The 21,057-nt window shown below is 48.3% G+C and overlaps 1 long non-coding RNA gene across 1 annotated transcript; it reads left to right on the forward strand.

Moving 5' to 3' along the window:
* The first annotated feature begins 17,237 nt into the window (after positions 1 to 17,237).
* Positions 17,238 to 20,189, forward strand: LOC125939742 (uncharacterized). Its single transcript, XR_007463109.1, has 2 exons — positions 17,238 to 19,054; positions 20,056 to 20,189. It is a non-coding gene; the product is annotated as an uncharacterized LOC125939742 (long non-coding RNA).
* The last annotated feature ends 868 nt before the right edge of the window (positions 20,190 to 21,057 follow it).

The following is a 21,057-nucleotide window of genomic DNA, read 5'->3' on the forward strand; positions in this document are numbered from 1 at the left end:
AATAAAGCAGTAATTCATCAATACACATCTTACTTCGCCAGAAAACTCCATGATGTTGTCGCTCCCCCCTTTCCCCACCCAATTATCGCTAGATTTGATATCGGTTGAGTTCTCCCAGGCCAGCCGGATAAATTATGCTTTGTTCGTAAAAGACATTCATAAAGCTCCGGACCGCTTGCTTGCGTAATTTACTGCAATATGATAAGTAGTCTTTTGTCATTGAAGCTTACTTACATTGTACCCATACCGCGCCCTTTGTTTTCGCCAAATATAAACAGTGTTTTCTTTAGTTCACCGAGGACATCGCTGAAACCAACCAGTAACCAACAGCTATCTCGGAACAATGGAAGCATAGCTGAAAGCGGCCATGTCACACGCTCGAACACTTGAATAAGAATTTTTTTACAAGGACCGTGTTTGATCCAACCGCTTCAACTTTACACAGAGAGTTTTCATAGCGTACCACCAATTTTCGCTCAATTTGGTCTTGATGGTGTTTATAGTTCTGTCAGGGCAGTGGCCTCAATTCTACCCCGCTCTTTATAGATAGGCTCATAACACTCTAGAGTGCTTGCATACGTAATTCATTGCGAAAGCCCCAAATATACAATCTATTTTGAATTTTACGTATACACATCCTCACAGTCGCAAAACAGGAAGCTGATTCCTTTAGTTCAGTTGAGAACACCAGGCGAACCCATGAAATATATCAGGCATGAAAAAGTAAAAAGAAAAAAATGACGGTTCAATAATTATTTGTAACGCTTCTAAATAAGCCAAACCCTTAAAACTTGGCGACACATTGTGCTTAAATTGCGGCCTATTCTGTCAAATTATAAAATATCTGAAGCACAGAGTTATCTTGAAACATTGGGAAACCCAGCTAACAACAACGTGATTCTTTCGAATACTTGCTTACATTTTTTTAAAAGCTGCATTTGATCAACACGCATTTACCATCGGCAATAAACTCGGCACATTGTTCCCCATATGTTCACATAATTTGACCTCAGTGGTATTCGTAACTATCACAGCGCAGCCGTCTATTCTATTGGAAAAAGCGAACTTAACTTGGAACATTGCCTACCATGCCCATACCATGCTCCTAACTTTCCCCAGATATAAACAAGATGCCTTGTTTAGCTCACCGAGGACACCGGAGAAACAACCTATACGCATCCCGTATGGTTCAGGGGAACAAATGGGAAAACAAGGGTTTAGTAATTATCTGCAACACTTTCATATAAAGCCGGAAAGTGAAATTTTCGCGACGCATTGTGCATAAATTCTCCCTATTTTCATGGAATTTCATGTCCGTATCTAGTGCAATTGTTTTAGGAGTCTTGGAAAGCGGCGGTATGGTACCTGGCCTGGAACACTTCAATACGTAACTTTCTACAACGGCTGTAATGAACCTACACAGAAAACGTATTTATCGCTCGTCACTCAGGACATCAATTGCTTCGCACTTCGAATAAATATAAACACCGTGCCCCGCATAGTTTACCGAGGATACCGGGATTAACAACTAAATGCCGAAAATAAAGCATAAAAACTGGGAGAAAACGAGTTTTCAGTAGCGGTTTTTCGAGCACAGAAGCAACCTACACAGTTCATATTTTCGGGACACGTCACCACAAAGTGGGCTTCATTTCTTCAAAGTATAAAATATCTGCTGTTCTTGTTCCTGCCGGGAAAGAAGTAGTAGGGTAGCTCTTATTCAGAAACGGCCTGAAAATGAAATCGATAAAATCAGAAGTGACACAGGCCTTCAGAAAAATTCAGTCAAGTGTTCTATTGGCACTGAAATGGCTCTACACGTTCGATCGGGTCACTTTCACGAACATGTACACGATAAGTCGTGATTACACAAAGAAATTCGGCAGTTAGACCTGTAAGTGGTTTGATTAGATTTTTGATGGTGATAAGATATTTATACTGCAACCCTATAAACGCTACGTAGACTATCTCTGGACGGAGATTAAATAATTCCAGCATTTGATATTGCAACGATGTCATGCGGCTGATCATAGTACTTTATCCGGGCCTTTCCCTTCGCCCGACGTTTAAGTATATCAAGCCGATTGTTTTGTTTTGTCAAGTGTGGTTAGGCGGTAAGTTGTTACGGCGGGAGCTGTCCAGCGCCAGGACTTCTGCGCAATGCAAGCGTGTATGACGAATCCCGCGCGTCGCATGCTACAGCGCGTCACGAGGAGGCACAATACTCGCTGCCCAAACCGGGGATACGTAGTAAAGAAAAGCATTACTAACGTGGTGACTCTATTAAGAAATATAATTTAGCTTCAGCTGTTGTTTTGTTGGACTTTCCAGTGTGTAGCCGAAAGTGCCCGCTTTCGAAAATGGGGGGGGGGGGGGGGGGCACCTTTTACAGGGGGAAGAGGGCACCCCCCCCCCCCCCCCCCCCGTTAGATGCGCCCATGCACGCAGCAAACAAATAACGAGACGTCTTCAGTATCCAGCCGCTCCCGATCTCAGAAGTGAAAATATGAATTAATTTTCTTTCTGCTTTTTTAAGCAGGCGGATGGAAGAATGGCTGAAACTTATATGATCTCTTTGAATGTGCTTGGGCCCCTAGATGTCCGGGTCCCCCTGGCCGACATCTCTAGGCAGGTCCGGTTCACCAGCCAGAGCTGGTCATCCGAGAAAGTGGCCCGAAGAGCGGCCTCCCACGAGGAAAGGGAAGAGTTCGGAATAGGTTCTACCGCCATGGGCTTGGGGCAGCTCAGCAAACAGTGAGAAAGATGTACCCGGTGCGCTCGGCAGGCGGTACTATAGTGAATTATGGAGACCAAGGCAAAATAAATGTGCCGGATAGGGGGAAATAAGTGTCTTGGTCTGGATGGGCAAGGGAATGGTGAAGGGGAGGTAAATCTCGCCTGCGTTTTCTGCAATAAGTGGTAATCTGGTGGTAGGTGTAGATCCTCTCTCCTGGATGAGCAGTCGTCCAGGGTACGGAGGGAAAGACCTCGGACTCGCACATTAACGCGCTCGTTCCCGGGAACACACTCATGCCCAGGCACCCAGGTGATGGTCACCGGATGGGGAAGCGAACACCCGCCGTGGTTGCTCAGTGGCTGTGGTGTTGGGCTGCTGAGCACGAGGTCGCGGGATCGAATCCCACGGCGGCCCCATTTCGATGGGGGCGAAATGCGAAATGCGTATATTTAGGTGCACGTTAAAGAACCTCAGTAGGTCCAAATTTCCGGAGTCCCCCACTACGGCGTGCCTCATAATCAGATCGTGGTTTTGGCACGTAAAACCCCATAATCTAATCTAACTGTGTGTTGGTTGTTACGTGGTAGCTATAATTCTTTAACTGTTTGCGATGAGTCATCAACGAAGAATCGCTTGGGTCCGATATGTAATGTTCTATACCGAAGTGAAAAAGGCACAGATTTGCTTTTCGCGAATGTGATAAGATGGTTGCGCGCGGTCTGAGTTTGCTTGGAAAAATCTTCGCCAATGCTGTAAGATGTGCCCTTCAACTTCCGTCTGTTTGCCAAAATTGCGTCTTTCGTTTTAAAATTACTGAATTTAACGATAATGGGACGGTTTCGACCGGGGATTTGGCGTCCAAGGCGATGTGCACGTTCTATTTCATCGGGTTTAACAGTACAGTTCAGGTACTCGGAGCAGTGGCGGATGAATATTTCCTCAGAGCGCGCGGAGGATTCGTTGGAAGAAGTGTCAGGTATGCCATAAAATATCAAATTACTTCGTCTAGAGCGGTTTTCGGAATCCTCCATTCGGTTTTACAGATTCCAGAGATTCGCAGTTCTATACTCTGCAGCGCTAGCACGCGTGGATAATAAAAGCATAAACGCGAAAACATGGGATAGAACGATCCAGTTAAGCGACCATACTTGCCGTATTGCAACAAGCATGAAACAAACGTTACCTATATATGATTTATACAACATTTACCTTGACTTTAACCGGCTAAAACTTGTTTGCTCACGACGAGCTGTTCATGGCAAAATAGCGAATTTTCTCATTTATTCACACGAACGTTCATCAGTTGCACGAGGACTAAACAACACTGTAGTATAGATTCTGCCAGTGCCGTTTGATTTTTGAACGGCTTCTCAAAATTAAGCCATTCTTAATCGGTTAACTTTAAGCGCTGGTATTTTTAAGTAAAGCTCACTGAGGCCACTAAACCACTATATTATGACGAGCTGTTTAAGCTGCTTGCCGCACACAAAAAGGCATGGACCAATATGTATTCTCTTTTCAGTGCTGCACGCTCTACTCAGTTGAACAATTTACCGGTGCTTATTGCTTGGGAACCGATCTGCTTGGCGATCACAGCTGCTCGGCGCAACTTTTCGGACGAAATATGCCTTTTAGACCACATGGCTGCATCCAGCACGAAGCTTCATTCTTTAGTGGTATGCGACACTTTGAAAGTATCAGCATTCACCGAAGGAGGTCAAAAATCAACTGAGTTCATATGAGGCTTGCATACAGTGTCTTCTTTATGAGGCGAGTATACGAGGGGGTCTTTCATGGACTGACCCTGCGAGTAGTTCTAATTTGGTATAGTTAAACACGTCGTCATGCAAACGGTATAGTTACGGTTTTCCTCTTTCAGGCAGCCGAAGCTGCTTTCCAGTGCCTCGAGTATTTCGTAGGCGTCTTGAAACTGCATCGCGCACACAGAAGAAACGAGGACACAAGGCGTGTTGCCTTGTGTCCTCGTTTCTTGTGTGTGCGCTGCAGTTTCAAGATATGAATAGGTACCAACTCACCCAGCTTTCAGTACTTTTATATTTCCAATTGACGCTGTAAAGCACTGCTTCATGGTTTCCAAGTTTTAGTGAACGGATGGGTTTCGCGAACAATGTGTGCCTTGTTGCAACGCCATAACGATAGTCGGTTGCTTCCATTGTGGCAGGTGTCTGCCATATTGTCGATAAAGACCGGCCACTATGAAACATTAAATCGCTTGTAAAGGCTTGGATCTTGATCTTAACCACGCCCCTTTTCTTTCAAGTGATTGCTATACATACACGAAGCGCAGTCGGGTTAAAATACATGTACAATGATTTTTCGGGGCGGCTGTTTCGGAGAACAATGAAAGTAGTAGCCAATTTCTTTTGCAAATGGGCGCCTATCTCTTCCTTTTACGCATTACTACATCGCCCCGATCTGAGTAGAAAAGCTAACCAAACCATTAAGAAGCTCGATGAAAGCGTCGCCGGTATTATCGTACTCTAACATACTGATTTATGTATAAAGTTGACACCAAATAAGAATATTACTGTTCCGTGTAAAACGAAATGTCTGCCATAACTAAGTACTAAAGAAATGCTAAGTTTGGAGCGAATCATCGTAAAAATAAAATTCTCCATGCTGAAAGTGCAGACATTCTTTTTACGCAATATTTTTGGACAGACACGGCGCACCTCTGCTTTGCAAAAGCCCCTGCAACTCTATATAGCTTCGATATTCAAGCAAGAAATCTTCGCGATTCACGCAGTTTCGAAAGAGACACTGTACTTTAGGCATGACAGCGGACAGCAGAAAGCACCCAGAACATCCTTGAGAAAGTACGGCTGGCGCGCCCCATGCAACGGGCATGCACGAAGCGAACTAGCGCGCACGGCAGCCGAACGATTGTGGGATGCGCCGTCTGCTAGCTGCTTCCGGTTCGAGTCAGCGCAGCCGCCGCCACCGTTTCGCCGTTGAATTCCATTGATGCGCTTGCAGTCCGTTCTTCTTTCTGGGGTTTTACGTGCCAAAACCAGTTCTGATTATGAGGCACGCCTTAGACGTGGAGGGCTCCGGATTAATTTTGACCACCTGAGGTTCTTTAACGTGCACTACAACGCAAGCACACGGGCGTTTTCGCTTTTCGCCACCATCGAAATGCGGCCCCCGCGGCCAGGATTCGATCCCGCGAGCTCGAGCTCAGCAGCGCAAACGGCTTAACTGACTGAGCCACTTGCGCTTGCAGTCCCGCTTTGCCCACTCGAAGATTAACCGGTTGCAGGTGCCTAGCAAAACCATCGTCGGCTGTTCAGCCGTTGGCTGCTCAAATTCAAGCGTTAAAGGTGAACGCACGTAACTACTGCCTTGCAGCAACCCTTGCCGAGTCAGCTGTGCACAAGCATCAGAGGAATGGCTGTCACTTCCAAAACTGTAACAAGGCAGAGACCATCCGTGAACAAAAAGAAAATGAACGTACAGTGCCACTTATCAGGCGGCGATTAGCTGTGTAAGGGCCGACGCGGAATGATTCCCCAAGATATTTCTTTCTCTGACAAGAGGTAGCAGCGGCCTCGGTAAGCACTCCAGACATCGACTGTGTGGAAGAAACGGCGATAGCCCTGGCAGCCACTACGGGCAAGCGAGAGGAAGATCACATCACAGTCATCACGGACTCACAAACAGCATGCAGAAATTACCCAAAGGGCCGCATTTCCAAACACGCCTTGAGCATCCTCGAAAAACTAGACAATTTTCAAGAACTGTACATTGTCTGGGCCCCGGGACACGAGTCCCTGGCGGGTAATGTAGCGGCTAACGCTGCTGCCCGAGATCACATTCTCCGGGCTATCCCACCGGGTTCACGAGCACCGGCAGACCAACATGATAGCGTCCCGAAAAGATACCCCGATATCCTGACTCATTACAGACTGGGCAGGACCCACCCCCGCACCCCAAGCTAACAAGAGGCAGTGATCTTCCGCAAACTACAGACCGGCACATTCCCGCACGGCACCCTGCTACACGCCATGTATCCTACGAGCTGTACTCACAAATGCGCCTTCTGCTCTGCGCCCAATACCCTCTACCACATGGTATGGGAATGTCAACAAAACCTATCGACAACACCCATCACCGGACCAACCGTCGAGCAGTGGGAGGCCCAGCTGACAAGCCCGAGCCCTGAAGACCAGCATCACCTGGTGAGCAGGGCCAAGCTATCGGCTCAGGCCCACGGCATCCTGGACTAGGGACGCCGCCCACCTCGGACGATTTTAGCGTCTGCTCATTTTTAAAAGAAAGTTTATTCCTCCTCCTCCTCTCTGACATCAGGCAACCAGAACTATTTCAGTACTCGCATGCACATATAGAAGTATTATGAAACGAGGTTTTACGGCGCGAATTTAAGCGGTACACAGCGAGATACATACATAATACTCGTAACCAACTAGCCCTCCTTAGCTCCTTCAGCACAGATATAGATAATGCGCAGCCGTAATATGACGGCGATACGGCCATTGTTGACAAAAAAGCGAGAACGTCTAACTACGTACCACATCAAATGAACCTAGAGTTTCGACCGAGAAATGCCGTTGACAGCGCGGAAAGTTATCATTTTCAGCGCTAGCTGCGCCGTTATACCGACGATATCGGTTTTTAGCTACGATCACAGAACAGCATGCACCGCTGTAGCCATCGCCTCAGCACCCGATTTTCTAAGTAATGCTTCTATACGCTTGATAAATTATCGGATAACGATAACTTTTTCACCTGTCTGACTGACCCGCAGGCAGAGCAGTCAGTGACGGTGCGTCCAAGCAACGGCAAATGTCGTAGAGCTAAACCTGGCAGACACAAAAAAGGCCGCCGAAACGAAAACCAGAGTTCCTTTATGATTAAAAGCGTATCCTTGCCTTTCTTGGCTCAGCATCGTCGCGCCCAGAGTGAACTGAAACCTAGAAATCAGCTGCATGAATGGTACGACATTGCTGGTCGACAAAGCGGACGGAAAGCTTCGCACGACTGACAGTTGAAACCGCGTAGAAAAACACATGCGCCGGGCATGCCGCCGATGCCGCCGCGTCGTCCGTCGAACCGGAAGCTGCTAGCAGACGGCGCGCCCCACAATTCCCTGCGATTGCTCGTTTTACGGGTCACCTATTATATGGACACTCGAAGCGCATTTCTGCCGTCCTCGTCGCCGTGAGGTTCCGTATAAAGTCCAACGGCGAAAAATCGTCGCCGCGCGCCGTACCCAGTGTGTACGAGTGAAAGTGTACGAGGGTGAGCCGGCAATCGCGGCTCAATATGTGGATAGCAAAATGACGATGTCGTCAGCTAGCGACTTCCGGTTCGAGGGTTAGCGCTTCTGTTGCTTCGTTCAGCCTTGTCAGCAGTTTCTACAGTGCGATTTCGCGCTGTTCGCGAAGAAAACACGCTTCAGCAACGTGATTATGGTTGGCTGCTCGGCAATAGGGTGCGCGAACTCTTCCGTGAAAGGGGAAAAAAATGTTTCGTTTTCCGTGGAATGAAGCGCACAAACGTAAATGGGCAGTTGCCGTCAAACAAGCGACCGTGAACGGCGAGCTGTGGGTACCGAACGTAGGAGCCAGAATATGTGAAGATCATTTCGTCACAGGAAAGGGTTTTGGCGAATAACTTCGTCTACTAACGTTCTAGTACAAATACACCCTTTTTAACAATCAGTGAAATACACACAGGTGCACGCAGCAAGGATCCTCAGCACATTGATTATGTGCCGTCTTCATTCCGGTACAACGAAAAGGCAATTGAGGCTGCACGAAAGAGGGAGGAGATCGAGGTAACGTAAAAATAATTCGTGCACTTTTCAGATACTTAAATCAGTGATTTCTCTCTGCAGTTATACACGACATGCGTCTCTTGAGAAAAAACGGGAGACTGCGAAGGCACAGCAGCCGACGACATGGCGCGCGACAAACCGCTGCAGACAAAACAGCGGACGAAGCGATCGACTGCACCGTTTGTTATGGGAAGCGTTACAAACAGTCACTTATTAGGTTGACTTACCACTTATTAAAAACTACTTCTTAAGTTAACGAACGTTTATTTGCGCTCGACAAACGCTTGCGCTTGATAAACGTTATATGACTATTTGACGCGACACAAACACCTTAGGGCATGAAATGCCTGCCACCTAAAAATACACGACTCTAATAAGGGCGCCAACATAAGTACGAAGAAGCGATAGCTCACACCTACGTTTTGGAACTGCCCAGCGGTGCTTGCATCGTGGTTTTTCACCAAAGTTCCGCAGTATATAAAAGACAAAGCGCATGAAGCATGGGCATGAAGTGACGTCGGCATAGACGGCGTCGTGGTCTCGAGCCGGAAGTTGTAGCAGAATACGCCGTACCCCACAACCCCTTGCAACAACCGAGATTATGTAGCACTCGCGACGGAGGAAGGCAGGCCGGAAGCGCGCGGTCTTTCGCGCGGGAGGCACGGGGGCGAGGCGACAGAGATTAGGGGGGTGCGTTCTGCTCCGTCGGCTGCTGCTCACAGCGCGCCGCCGTATCTCGAAAGCGATCTGCGATGTGGGCGAAGTGTGCGCCCGCGCGGGCCTCATCTTCAAAGCGAACTGCGATGGGGACAAAGTGCATGCGCCGGTAGCTTCGTATGCGCTGTGCTTTCGACGTTTAGCTCGCGTTGAAGCCAGTGTTGCTAGGTCCGATGAGGAGGCGTAGCCAAAAGCTAGAGAAGTTGTAGCCCAAATGTAGCCAAACAGAAAAAAAGTTCAAAATATTTCGTAGCCAAATATAGCCATTGATATTTGCAATGTTACTTGTGTATACATTTTCACATTCGACAACGGCAATCCTTTTTTGCACAACCCGTCGTAATAAAATGTCCGTGCCGCCATGACGGTCGGCTCTTTACATCAACAACAGCGACATCATGCTGGCACAGAACACTTTTTGGTTGGCCCCGGTAGCTCTTAAGTTCCAGTGAATCGCTGCAGAGGGCGAAATCAGTGCTTTTATTTTATGACAGATAGTACTAAGTTATTATTTTTAGTTATTTACAGTAATATTAACTACGAACTCAGCTTTTTAGCTGTCGTGAACGCAAAATAATGTTCAGCGTCATCGATCTCTCACGTTATCTCGGCCTACGGCATAGAAGTTCGGCTGTCCAGCGATCTGCGACGGCGACGTGCTCACGGCTTCTTTTTTCATGAGCTAAAAGAAGTCTTTCCCGCTATGATATCTCGCGTTATTTGTCTCATCGTCCTATCTTGTTTTCTCATTTTCTTGTTTTTGTCAATTAGCTTGGCCCGGATTAGCTGGGACACACACTACCTATGTAGTGTCAATATACATCAAACTGGGACGCCATCGCCAAGAACATGCGTTAAGAAAAGGGACGGTGTAAGCGGAGCTTTAAAAGATTACTGCGTAAGCCGGCACACTAGTGCAAGAAACGCGCAGTCGTTTTCGGCGACGAGCACGTCCCGAACCAACTCGCTCGAAATGGTAACAGCCGCGATGGCGTACAAAAAGCAATGGTAAACAACAAATTGATAACAGTGGTAATGCTGTGACAACCGGTTACTGTCAAAAAGCAAACCGTGTTGATGGCTAATAAAATTTTAGAATAGGGGCTCCTGAAGTTTAGGGCCCCAAAGAGCTTTGCCGGTGTTAGCGTTGGGGCATGCAGGAATGAAGGGTTTTGGAATAGGCGTTTTGCGTTTGCGGATAGCGTGTTGCGTTTGCAGCGTCACTACGGCGTCAAAGAAAAGCTGTCATAAATATTAAAATAAAATATACATTTTATGATAGGAAAAGTAATTTAGACTTTCGTGTTTTCACCTTTAATTACAATTTAGAAATTTTCTATTAGCAGCATGCAACTTGTTGCGCTTAGTTTTGAGTAACCAACTTTACGCACTTTCACCCAGCCATGTCAATCCGTGATAGGCCTACTAGCCATTAAATCGACAATTGAATTCGAAATCAGCGGCTTATAATGAATCAATCTTCATTACACATGTTAGTTGAGAGAAAGCGATAACCGCAATCACTTCTTCTAGCTTACGAACTTCGCGCATTACCACGAATCGAGCCCAGTTTTGTGCTAAATTAGAGCCGTCGCTTCGATGGGCGCCGCCATGTTTGTTGACGAAAGCTTTTGGGGCTCCCACTAAATCGATCAAATAGCGTGCCCGACGCAAAACCCAAACACACTTTCCGCCTTGCGCATGCGCAGTGGCTTCGACGCTATTTCTTTGGGGCACAAATACGTTTGAGGCCCATATTCTAAAACTATAATAATTGCTGGGGTTTTACGTGCTAAATCAACGATATGATTGGGAGGCATGACGCAGCGGGGGACTCTGGATTAATTTTGACCACCTCAGGTTCTTTAACGTGCATCTAAGTACACGGGTGTTCCTGCATTTCGCCTTGATCGAAATACGACTGCCGTGGCCGGGAATCAAACCCGCGTCCTCGAGCCAGCAGCACGACACCTCACAAGTTAAGCTAACACTGTGGGTGAAGTTCATGTGACGTGGTGCACTGATGTCATCGTGGCAAACATGTTTCGATATTAGCAGAATGAGTATCTGCATCCATGACATTACGGGCAAACCATCTAGAAGTAAAAGCACCAGAACCCACCTTTGGCTCGGGGTCTTTCTGCCATTCTTTTTTATACGTTCTCGCATACTTGGCACACTTCCCCATGTTTGGATTCTCCTCTCTCAGGAGGATCCGATCCAACCTATCGAAATGAATCTCGAATCTAAGCACCAAGAAAAATTCCTCTAGCAGGAAAAGGAAAATGGCAGTAAAGCTTCGCGCCAGAAACGTGGAGTAGGTCGAAAGCTGTGCCCGGCGCCATACTTCATCCGGAAGACATGGCCATGAACACACTGGAGCGTGTCATCCACCCGTGCTTCCCTTTTTTCATATCGGCGCCACGATCGCCCGACGGCCCCGTCCCTATGTTACTTCTCTCCCTTCCTGAACATAGCCATGTTTTCACAGTATACTGTGAAAAACCCACTACTCCCAGGTTCATTCCGATGCCCGGGGATCGGGTGCCGAACGGTCAAGCAGGGAATAAGTCTAGGTGCATCAAAGATCCAAGCCACCGGCTCAGACAACGGCGCAGAGAGGGAAGGCAGGAGGGGGGGGGGGGGGTCATTTCACGCACGCACACACGCACAGCCACGCGGCCGGCTCAACCAGCTATAACACAGCCTTCGAGATTTGCTTCTACCCTATCAGAGTCACCTCTGGAGCGTGGATTAGGGCGCCACTTATAGCCCAAACACAGCCAAGTCGCAGATTTTCAGTAGCCCAAATATAGCCACATAGCCAACTCGTCCAAGTCGACGCCAAAAAACTTTTCCCGTAGCCCAATTTGGCTATATATATAGCCAAACCTGGCAACACTGGTTGAAGCGAGACGAGAGACAGCGCGAAGGTCAATTTGCCCGCGACTGCTGGCGCGCTTTCTCACTCCGGCGTTTTCACAGCGAGTTTCCGCGGTCATCGAGCGATTTGTGCTCATGTTTACCTGTGCGCGCGTGACACCGTGCTTGTTTATTTAGTTAGTAAGCGAATGTTTACATCTTTAAACGGCCCAGTAAATTACTAGCATTGCTTCGTATAGCTATCTACTAATTCGCTATCGCAATCGGTGCTTCGCCTTTCGGGCGAGAGTGCGACATTTTTTTTCCTGAGGCAACGTGCCGCGCGTCGCCGAAAGTGCCATCTCGTTGAGCAAACTGCAGCGCGAAAAGGGTCTATGGGCTTGGATCGGCCTGGATTTATTGTCCTCACCCTTTGTAACAGGCGGGCATCGCCGTGAAAAAAAAAATGCGATGTCCTGGCCTTGTAGGTAATAAATATTAGGTACACCCTTGCAATTTTTAATATCACGCGAGCGTCGACCGCGTAGCATGTCAGTAGCCTTGTAGCGGTGAGGAGCGGCGGGATCAGCGTCAGTACGCGCGGGCGTGCAAAGCGACTTCCAGTTCGAATGTATTATACTGCAACGTTTACTTCAGGAGTGCCCATCGCCGCTACAAGGCCGCTGACACGCGGTGCGCTCGACCACGGCCGCTGGATTAAAAAAAAAAAAAAAAAAAAAAAAAAGCTTTTTTGTTTTTTCGTATCCAGCGGCCGTGGTCGAGCGCACCGCGTGTCAGCGACCTTGTAGTGGCGATGGGCACAGCCGCCGGATTAAAAAAAAAACTTTTTTTTTTTTTTATCCAGCGGCCGTGGCTCGACGCTCGCGCGATATTATTAAAAACTTGCAAGAGTGTACATGCACACAGAAGCACAGTCACACATACATTTACACACACTATCAATGTCAATATCAGGCACACGCCAAGTTTGGCCGTTAATGCGCGCGCACTGTGGACCACCACTCATTAATCCGCCACCGTCCGATGGAACAGGGGGAAGCCAAGCGATGGATGGATGGATGGATGGATGAGGCTGAACCCTTTAAATCGGGCGGTGGCATACGCCACCTAGCCATGACTATTAACATAATTTGTACTTTGTGGTGGGTGAAATTTCACCCCTGCCTTAATTTTATCCACCAATCAGATAACCTCTGTTTGGTTATTTCTACCCGCTTAAAGTCTATTTTGCCTTCACTGTCCCTAAACCCCAATGCTTTGAAAAAATCAGCCCCGCTGCCTTGCACTGTAGGGTTAAGCCCCTTACAGAAAAGTATGAGGTGTTCAGCCGTTTCCTCTTCTTCTCCACACGCACAGCACAACGTGTCTATACCTTGGTACTTGACTCGGTACATCTTAGTCCGCAATACTCCCGTCCTGGCTTCAAACAAGAAAGAGCTTCCCCTAGAATTATCGTAGATATTTTCTTTGGCAATTTCTTGCTTGAAAGTTCGGTATGTGCCCAGTGCTGATTTCGTCTGCATCCCTGTTTTCCACAGACCCCTCTCTGTTTCCTTAACCTTTTTCTTAACCGCTGTTTCCTGGTTTGCACCCCTCCTGCAGTCCAAATATTTGATTGACAGTTTTCTGGTCAGCTTCCTCCATTTTGTATCAACATTCCTCATGTACAAATAACTGAAAACTCTCCTTGCCCACCGCTTTTCTGCCATCTCTCTCAATCGCTCCTCAAGTTCTATCTTGCTGCTGGCTTCCCTGCCCTCGAATGACGTCCATCCCATGTCACCCTGTACCCCCTGATTTGGTGTATTTCCGTGTGCTCCCAGAGCCAGTCTACCTACCCCTCGCTGCTTAACTGGAAACCTTGCTCGAACCTCTGATCTCATGCACAGGACCGCATTGCCGATAAGTGGTTCTTGAGGGAAAGGGAAAGGTTGGCGCTATCTTCTGCAGCCCTTGAGGGAGCACGGCTCAGCGCCACATTGCCGAAAGTCAAACTAGGGACCATCACCCCTTTCCAAATCCCTCTCACCACTTCGTACCTATTGTAATTCCACAGTGCCCTATTTTTCATCACAGCTGCATTTCTGCTACCTTTAGCCGTCACATATTTTTCATGTTCCGTTAGGTACTCAGCCCCATTGTTTATCCACACTCCAAGATATTTGTACTTATCCACCACCTCCAGCGTAACCTCCTGTATCCTATGCTCGCTGCCCTGATTATCATTAAAAGTCATGACTGCCGATTTTTCTTTACTAAACTTCAAACCTAAGCTATCTCCCTCTTTACCACAGATGTCCATTAATCTCTGCAAGTCTTCCTTGCTGTCAGCCATAAGTACAATGTCATCCGCATACATCAGTCCTGGTAATGACTGTTTAATCCATTCTCCCTGCTTGGAATAGGAAAGGTTGAAGCCAAGTCAGCTCCTCTCTAATTTTTTCTCTAATCCTTGTAAATACAGCATGAACAACAGAGGTAACAGAGGGCACCCCTGCCTAAGCCCCTGCTGTATCTCTATAGGCCCAGATACCTTGTTTTCCCATTTTATAAGCACCCTGTTACTTTTATAGATATCTTTTAAAAGATTTCTTACTCCATCTTCCACCTCTAGAGTGCCCAGTATGTCCCACAAATCCTTTTGGATTACACTGTCATAGGCTCCCTTGATATCCAGAAAGGCAAGCCATAGGGGCCTGTGTTCCTTTTCTGCTATTTCAATACACTGTGTCAATGAGAACAGATTATCTTCTAACCTTCTTTGTTTTCGGAACCCATTTTGTAGTTCCCCCAGCACCTCCTCGCTCTCCACCCATCTGCAGTCTGTCCTTTATAATCTGCATCACCACCCTGTAAACCACTGACGTCACTGTTATGGGACGGTAGTTGTTTATGTCGGCTTTGTCCCCCTTTCCCTTATATATCATGCTCATCCTGCTCAGTCTCCACCCGTCAGGGGCTTTACCGTCCATTATCATTTTGCTCACTGCCTCTCTTAATGCTTTCTTAGATTTTGGGCCCAATGTCTTTTAGCGTCCTCGATCACCTTGCCCCGGGGTTGCCCCGAAACCAGAATGGTGCGCTGTGCACCGCGGTGGTGGCGCACTGCGGAGGGTCAACGTCGAGGACAAAACTGCACCGCGTGCAGATGCTTGCATGAAGCGCTACTTTGCCCCTGGCGCGCAAAACGTGCGCAAAACGCGCGCGCGCATGTTTTATTGTTTGCAGGTGCAGAGGATACGCGGCAAGCACTCGAACCTTGTCAAACTGCGTGCTCCGACATACCTGGTTACAAGTACACACCAATGGATTTTGTAGTTAATAACAAGACACATAATGTGGCGATGTCGGTGGATGAAATGAACGATTTTATGGCGAGTAAATATTCGTTTTTAGCAACGCACGCGCGGGCAGTCGAGCGTATTGTCAACACAGCGCGGTGCGCTTCTGCGGCCAGCTTCCAGCAAGTTCTAGTAGCACAAAGATGGTGAGCCAAATAATCTCCCTACTCCGGTGTCGTCGAGGCGCCTGACGGGTCGTTCAACGAAGCTGTCCACTTTCGGCCGCTCTTCACCACATTGGTTTTGGACGAGGTCGATCAGCATGACGTCTTCGCTGTCAGACGAACTGAAAAAAGCTCATCGATTGCGGCAACTAGCAGCGCTTCCTTTCTCATTGCCGACATCTCGACTAGTTAACTCCATCAACTCCGTGCAACCGCAGCTATCGGGCCGGAGCGTGCGCGGTTCCGCAGTCGGCGGTGCGCGCGCGTCCCGCAGTGCTTGCTGGGATTGCACCCCGGCGCACCGCCGATTTTCTCGGTGCGAGACGGGGCAACGGAAAACCGCTCCAACCGGGTGCGCTTCCGGTGATCGAGGATGGTCGGTGCGCACCGGTGCGGTTGATCGAGGATGAAAGTGCGCACCAAGGCGCCCCGGTGCGCACCGGTGCGGGTGATCGAGGACGCTATTTATCAACATAATTGGGATGCCATTATGTTGAGCGCCTGCGGTAGCGTGGTGCCATCTAGAGGCGCCGTGCATGATCCAAGTACGGTAGCTTATGGCCTCCGAGATGGCGGGCGCGCGGCGGGTTTTTTTTTTATTGCGATAGCAATTATATGGACACTTCAGCCAGATTTCTGCCGTCGTCGTCGCCGTGAGGTTCCCTATAGATAAAATCTTCGCCGCGCGCCGTATGCCCGAACGGAAGCGTGCGGGGACGCGCGCTATCACGGAGAGCCAACGCACTCAATCACCCACGCGCAAGCAAGGAAGCGGGAAGCCAGCGCCGAAGGGAGCGCGGAGGGGGCATTTCTACTCTGCCAACAACCGCGCACAGTCTCTTAACTCCACACGGCTCTGACAATTCTGCGCCGTGCATTCGCCGCTCAGTTTGCGTTGAAGCGATGGACCGCACGTACCTTCGCCCGCTGCGCGGCGTATATTGCGCTCGCTGCCAGCGTTTTGACAGTCGTTGTCTGCAGTCATTCAGTGTGATCTATTCATGTTTGTTTGTGCGCGCTCACACCACGCTTGTTCATTCAGTTAGTAATAGTCGGGCCACATTTTCCAACGCACGCTACACATGCAATGCTGCCCAGATCGGCAGTGCAGCACTACAGGTGTGTCCCATCGCACGCGCGCTGCCCACGGGAAGCGCTTCTCATCAACACCACCGTTTCACACGCGCCTTCTCGTGGTCATCGAGTCTCTCTTCATGTCGGTCTACTTACGCCGCAGCACACCTGCTTACTTAATCAGCTCATGTTTACTACAATTCATATTGCTACCAAGGCCGCTCACCTTACTTCGTATGACATTGCTGTATTGCTATCGCATTCATTGCTTCGCCCTTAGGGCGAAACTGTGACATTTTTTTTTTCCCGGCCGTCCCAATCGCACGGAGAGAGCGTATTTCCCGAGGTGGGCGTGGCGCGCTCTTTTCTCCGCACCGCGGCGCACTTACTTGGGATCGGATTTAGGATCGGAAAAGCTGCCGCGCTGTTGGCGCAGCTTGCGTGTGGCGAGGAAAAAATGGTTTTGCGCTTTTATTAACCTCGCGCTGAGTTGGAAATGTCTGGTCAAGGTGTACGAGAGGCCAAGTCAATGCCGGGGCCTATCGATTCTCAAATGGGCTTTTTTTTTTTTTTTGCTGTAGATTTGCGCCGCCTATATTAGATCACTTAGAAAAGCGATGCCTCTGCAAGAGATCCGCATGTGCTAGAAACTTACTATACTTCGAAATTTGCGGGTTGTATAGTATGGCGGCGCTAGCGAAGTAGAAGAAGAAAAGAACGATGATGAGGCTGGGCGTGATGACGCCCAGGGCTCGCGCTCGCCCTGCCGCTAAAGACCGATCAGTCGTTGCCGGGCCTTCGTAAATTAAACGCGTTTTTCTTGTCGCCTATGTGTTCTCTGAGGGCTTCGGCCGACCACTGGCCCCGAGCCCACAATAGATATGTTGTAAGCTAGATTTGAGCTCTCCTCGCGATGTCGCCATCAAGTGTGGCGCGAAAGCCGCGCTCGCATAGCGCACAATGCTTCGCCCACGAGGCTTCCCCAGTTTCCAACTACCTCCCGTCGCGCTGCAGAGACAGGGAGGAGGTTGCAGGCGGTCGCCATACGTCTAGACTGAAAGTCGCCGGTTCTGCGACGACCACGGACTGGTTACAGGCACGTTTTGTTCATTTATGATCGATTGATTGATGTGGATGCAGTCGAGAGCACAGTAAATGAACACGATACTGATATTGCCATTGTGCTACCAAAACGTAAGCAAAATCCGAATGACGAAAAAGGAGGCGATGACAACACAGGCACTTTCACTGTCAACGACGTGTGGAGTAAATGTAGGTCGGCTAATCGAAGCCTTCAACTATATTCCGGCAAAATTATCTTACTTCAGTGACATCGCCAGGGCACTCAGTTATCTAGAGCGTAACCGTGCTTCGGTTGACCAACTCATAAATATCCGTACGCGATCAAATAGTAAAACGATGTGTCACGATAGAAGGGCAATATGATTCAACGACGAAAATTAGCCCAGTTTTCACCCATACACGTCTCCAGAAAGGAAGAATGCTAGAACGCCCCTGTATATTTCTCAAATCAAGGTATTTCGCGCCGAGACAAAACGGTAATGAAAAAAAAGTACCATTACCACAGACGAATTGATACCTCCTTACAATAATTTATATCAGGAAAATTCAGCAGTTGCCGTGCTTTTTTATGTAAATTGGACCAAAATAAATGCAGTAACAGAAAAAAAATACTTGCCTTCAGTGCATCCAGAAGATCCTGGCGACAATGCTTGGTCGTACGCAGAAAAAAAAAAAGAAAGAAAAAACCCTGCGCACGCTGTAATCCCGCGCGCTCTGCTTTCTGTCGCGGTCTCCACTGCCACCGGATGGATGGATGGATGAGGCTGAACCCATAGAGAAAGAAATTCAACAAGAGGGGACACTCGGCAAAAACTGGCAACAGGAAACACGTCACCCTACGTCACGCTATACTTTTGACACCGAACGTTAGCTGCCGCGAGCATAGAAAAAAAAGAAAGTGAACTTAAGTTAACAGGCTTTTATTTATTTTTTTAATTCTTTCCCGCGAAAACTAAAACGTTTTGCGTATAAATGAACTTAAGCTTTGCGACTTATTTTCCTTGCCTTACCTAGCCACAGGTCAGTGACGCGCCAGATACATGCGTCATCCGCCAGACACTCCCCCGAAGCCAGCGAGGATGGCTGCGCGCGCGTTTGAGCGCTCGCGCGCGGCGACCCGTCTGTCTCCTTCTTTTTTTCTTTTTTAAATGTAACCTGGTTTATTGGGCTCTCGGCGTATTCTTGCGTTCCTTCTGCACTGGGACAAGACACCACTGCACTATTGGACTACGGCAAGGTGAGAAATCTTGTTTCACAGTCTACGACGCAATTAGGCTTACGGCACGGGACCGAGACTTAAGACGCAGTTAGCGAAAAACAGCTCGGCCATCCTGGCGCAGTTAATTTGAGTTAATGAATCGTGCTGAGACATGTTTCCGACGCTTCCTATGGGACTATTGTAACTTATTTCGGTTTTTGAGCCACACTGGCCGCACAGGGCGCCGTGTCGCAGTTAGCGAGAACTCAGCCGTGGTGTGTAGTCTAGTTCATCTTGTTAGGAGAAGGTTGTGCCGCTTTCTCTGACGCCACACGTTACTGAAAAGTAATTTCGTTACTTTCTGGGGTACTTTTGAGGCACGCTGGCCGCACAGCGCGCTGTGACGCAGTTAGCGATAAGCAGCTCAGCCGTGGTGATAAAGTTTGGCGTGTAATGAATCTTAGAGGGACAAGTCTGTGACGTTTTTTGTGGCTCCGCAACAACATATACCTTCTTTCGGTATTCACGCCTGTTGAAAACGCGATGGCCGATTGCCAAGAGATAACATGGGGTGTTCTGCTGGCGCCGGCAGAACGCGCGAACGACGAACATATCAGAAACTTGTAATTCGAAAATTACGTCTTCTAAAGGACTGAAAAAAGGCGTTGCACCCACGAATTTGTCTTGAGAGCCTGTTGCGTCCGTCTCTATGTATGTAGCGTACCGTCGCGTCGCCCGAGGCCAAGTTGGGGAAACGCGAAGTCGCTCGTGTATTTGTGCTGCCAAAGTGCAGGAAATAATTCCCGGAAATGGGCGAACGCTTGGAAATCAGATGTTTTCATATATGTTTGGCATGAGTCGGGTATTTTCTACGCCATGTATGTAAAAGCGAATTGCTTTTTGTAAGGCCGCCCATTCACCGCTTTCGCACGTTTCGCCTCGCAGTATTCCTATGTCTAAATACCAAAATGACTCATGCTTGTAACATGCTGTTACTTGCTTGCAAATGTAACATGCTTGTAATTTACTTTATTTTTCAGCTGGTGCCGTCCGGTGGAGCTTCATACAGGAACTACTGCCTTATCTGCTGGTGTCACAACGTTGGATGAACGCACAAAAAGCGCGGAACGAGCTTTTATATAGAGCAAAATAAATATTTCCTCATTGCACAAAAGGTCTTGCGTCTACTTTGTGAAATTGCACGTGGCACAGATTCGATGGGACTTTACGAGATCGTTCGCAATCATTTTTACTAAATAATAAACCTATTCTGCACGAAGAGAAAAAAAAAGGGAGGGGTGGGGGGCGCACCCGGCGTGCTAGCTTGCGTTCAAAATGCGCGCGCTCAAAACCGAAACCGGAAGTGATCGACACCGACCGCTTGGCACGCTGCAGTCAATTCGGCCGCTGGGCCCTACGGGAGTGTCCCCTCTTGTTGAATTCCTTTCTCTATGCTGAACCCTTTAAACCGGGCGGTGGCATACGCCACCTAGCCATGACTATTAACATATTTTGTACTTTGTGGTGGGTGAAATTTCACCCCTGCCTTGATTTTATCCACCAATCAGATAACCTCTGTTTGGTTATTTCTACCCGCTTAAAGTCTATTTTGCCTTCACTGTCCCTAAACCCCAATGCTTTGAAAAAATCAGCCCCGTTGCCTTGCACTGTAGGGTTAAGCCCTTTACAGAAAAGTATGAGGTGTTCAGCCATTCCTCTTCTCCACACGCACAGCACAACGTGTCTATACCTTGGTACTTGACTCGGTACATCTAAGGCTCTATTCTGGACATTCCGCCATTTTCTTCGAAGCGTGACGTACGCGCGACGCTTACACAATGGCGCCGATAGCCCCGATTTGCTTTCGTAACGTGACGCAAATTTGACGTTTCGCCTAAGAAACTGTAATGTAGGCATTGAACATAGCGTGGCTGATAAAGCAAAACAGTTTTCCTCCCCAGTAAAATAAAGCCGCTAGCTCAAAGCGTACGATTATTCCATCAAAATCGTTTCTCGCTTCCGTCGTCTGCATACGCGCAGGC

Source organism: Dermacentor silvarum, chromosome 8 (assembly GCF_013339745.2).
Source record: "Dermacentor silvarum isolate Dsil-2018 chromosome 8, BIME_Dsil_1.4, whole genome shotgun sequence".
Taxonomy (NCBI): domain Eukaryota; kingdom Metazoa; phylum Arthropoda; class Arachnida; order Ixodida; family Ixodidae; genus Dermacentor; species Dermacentor silvarum.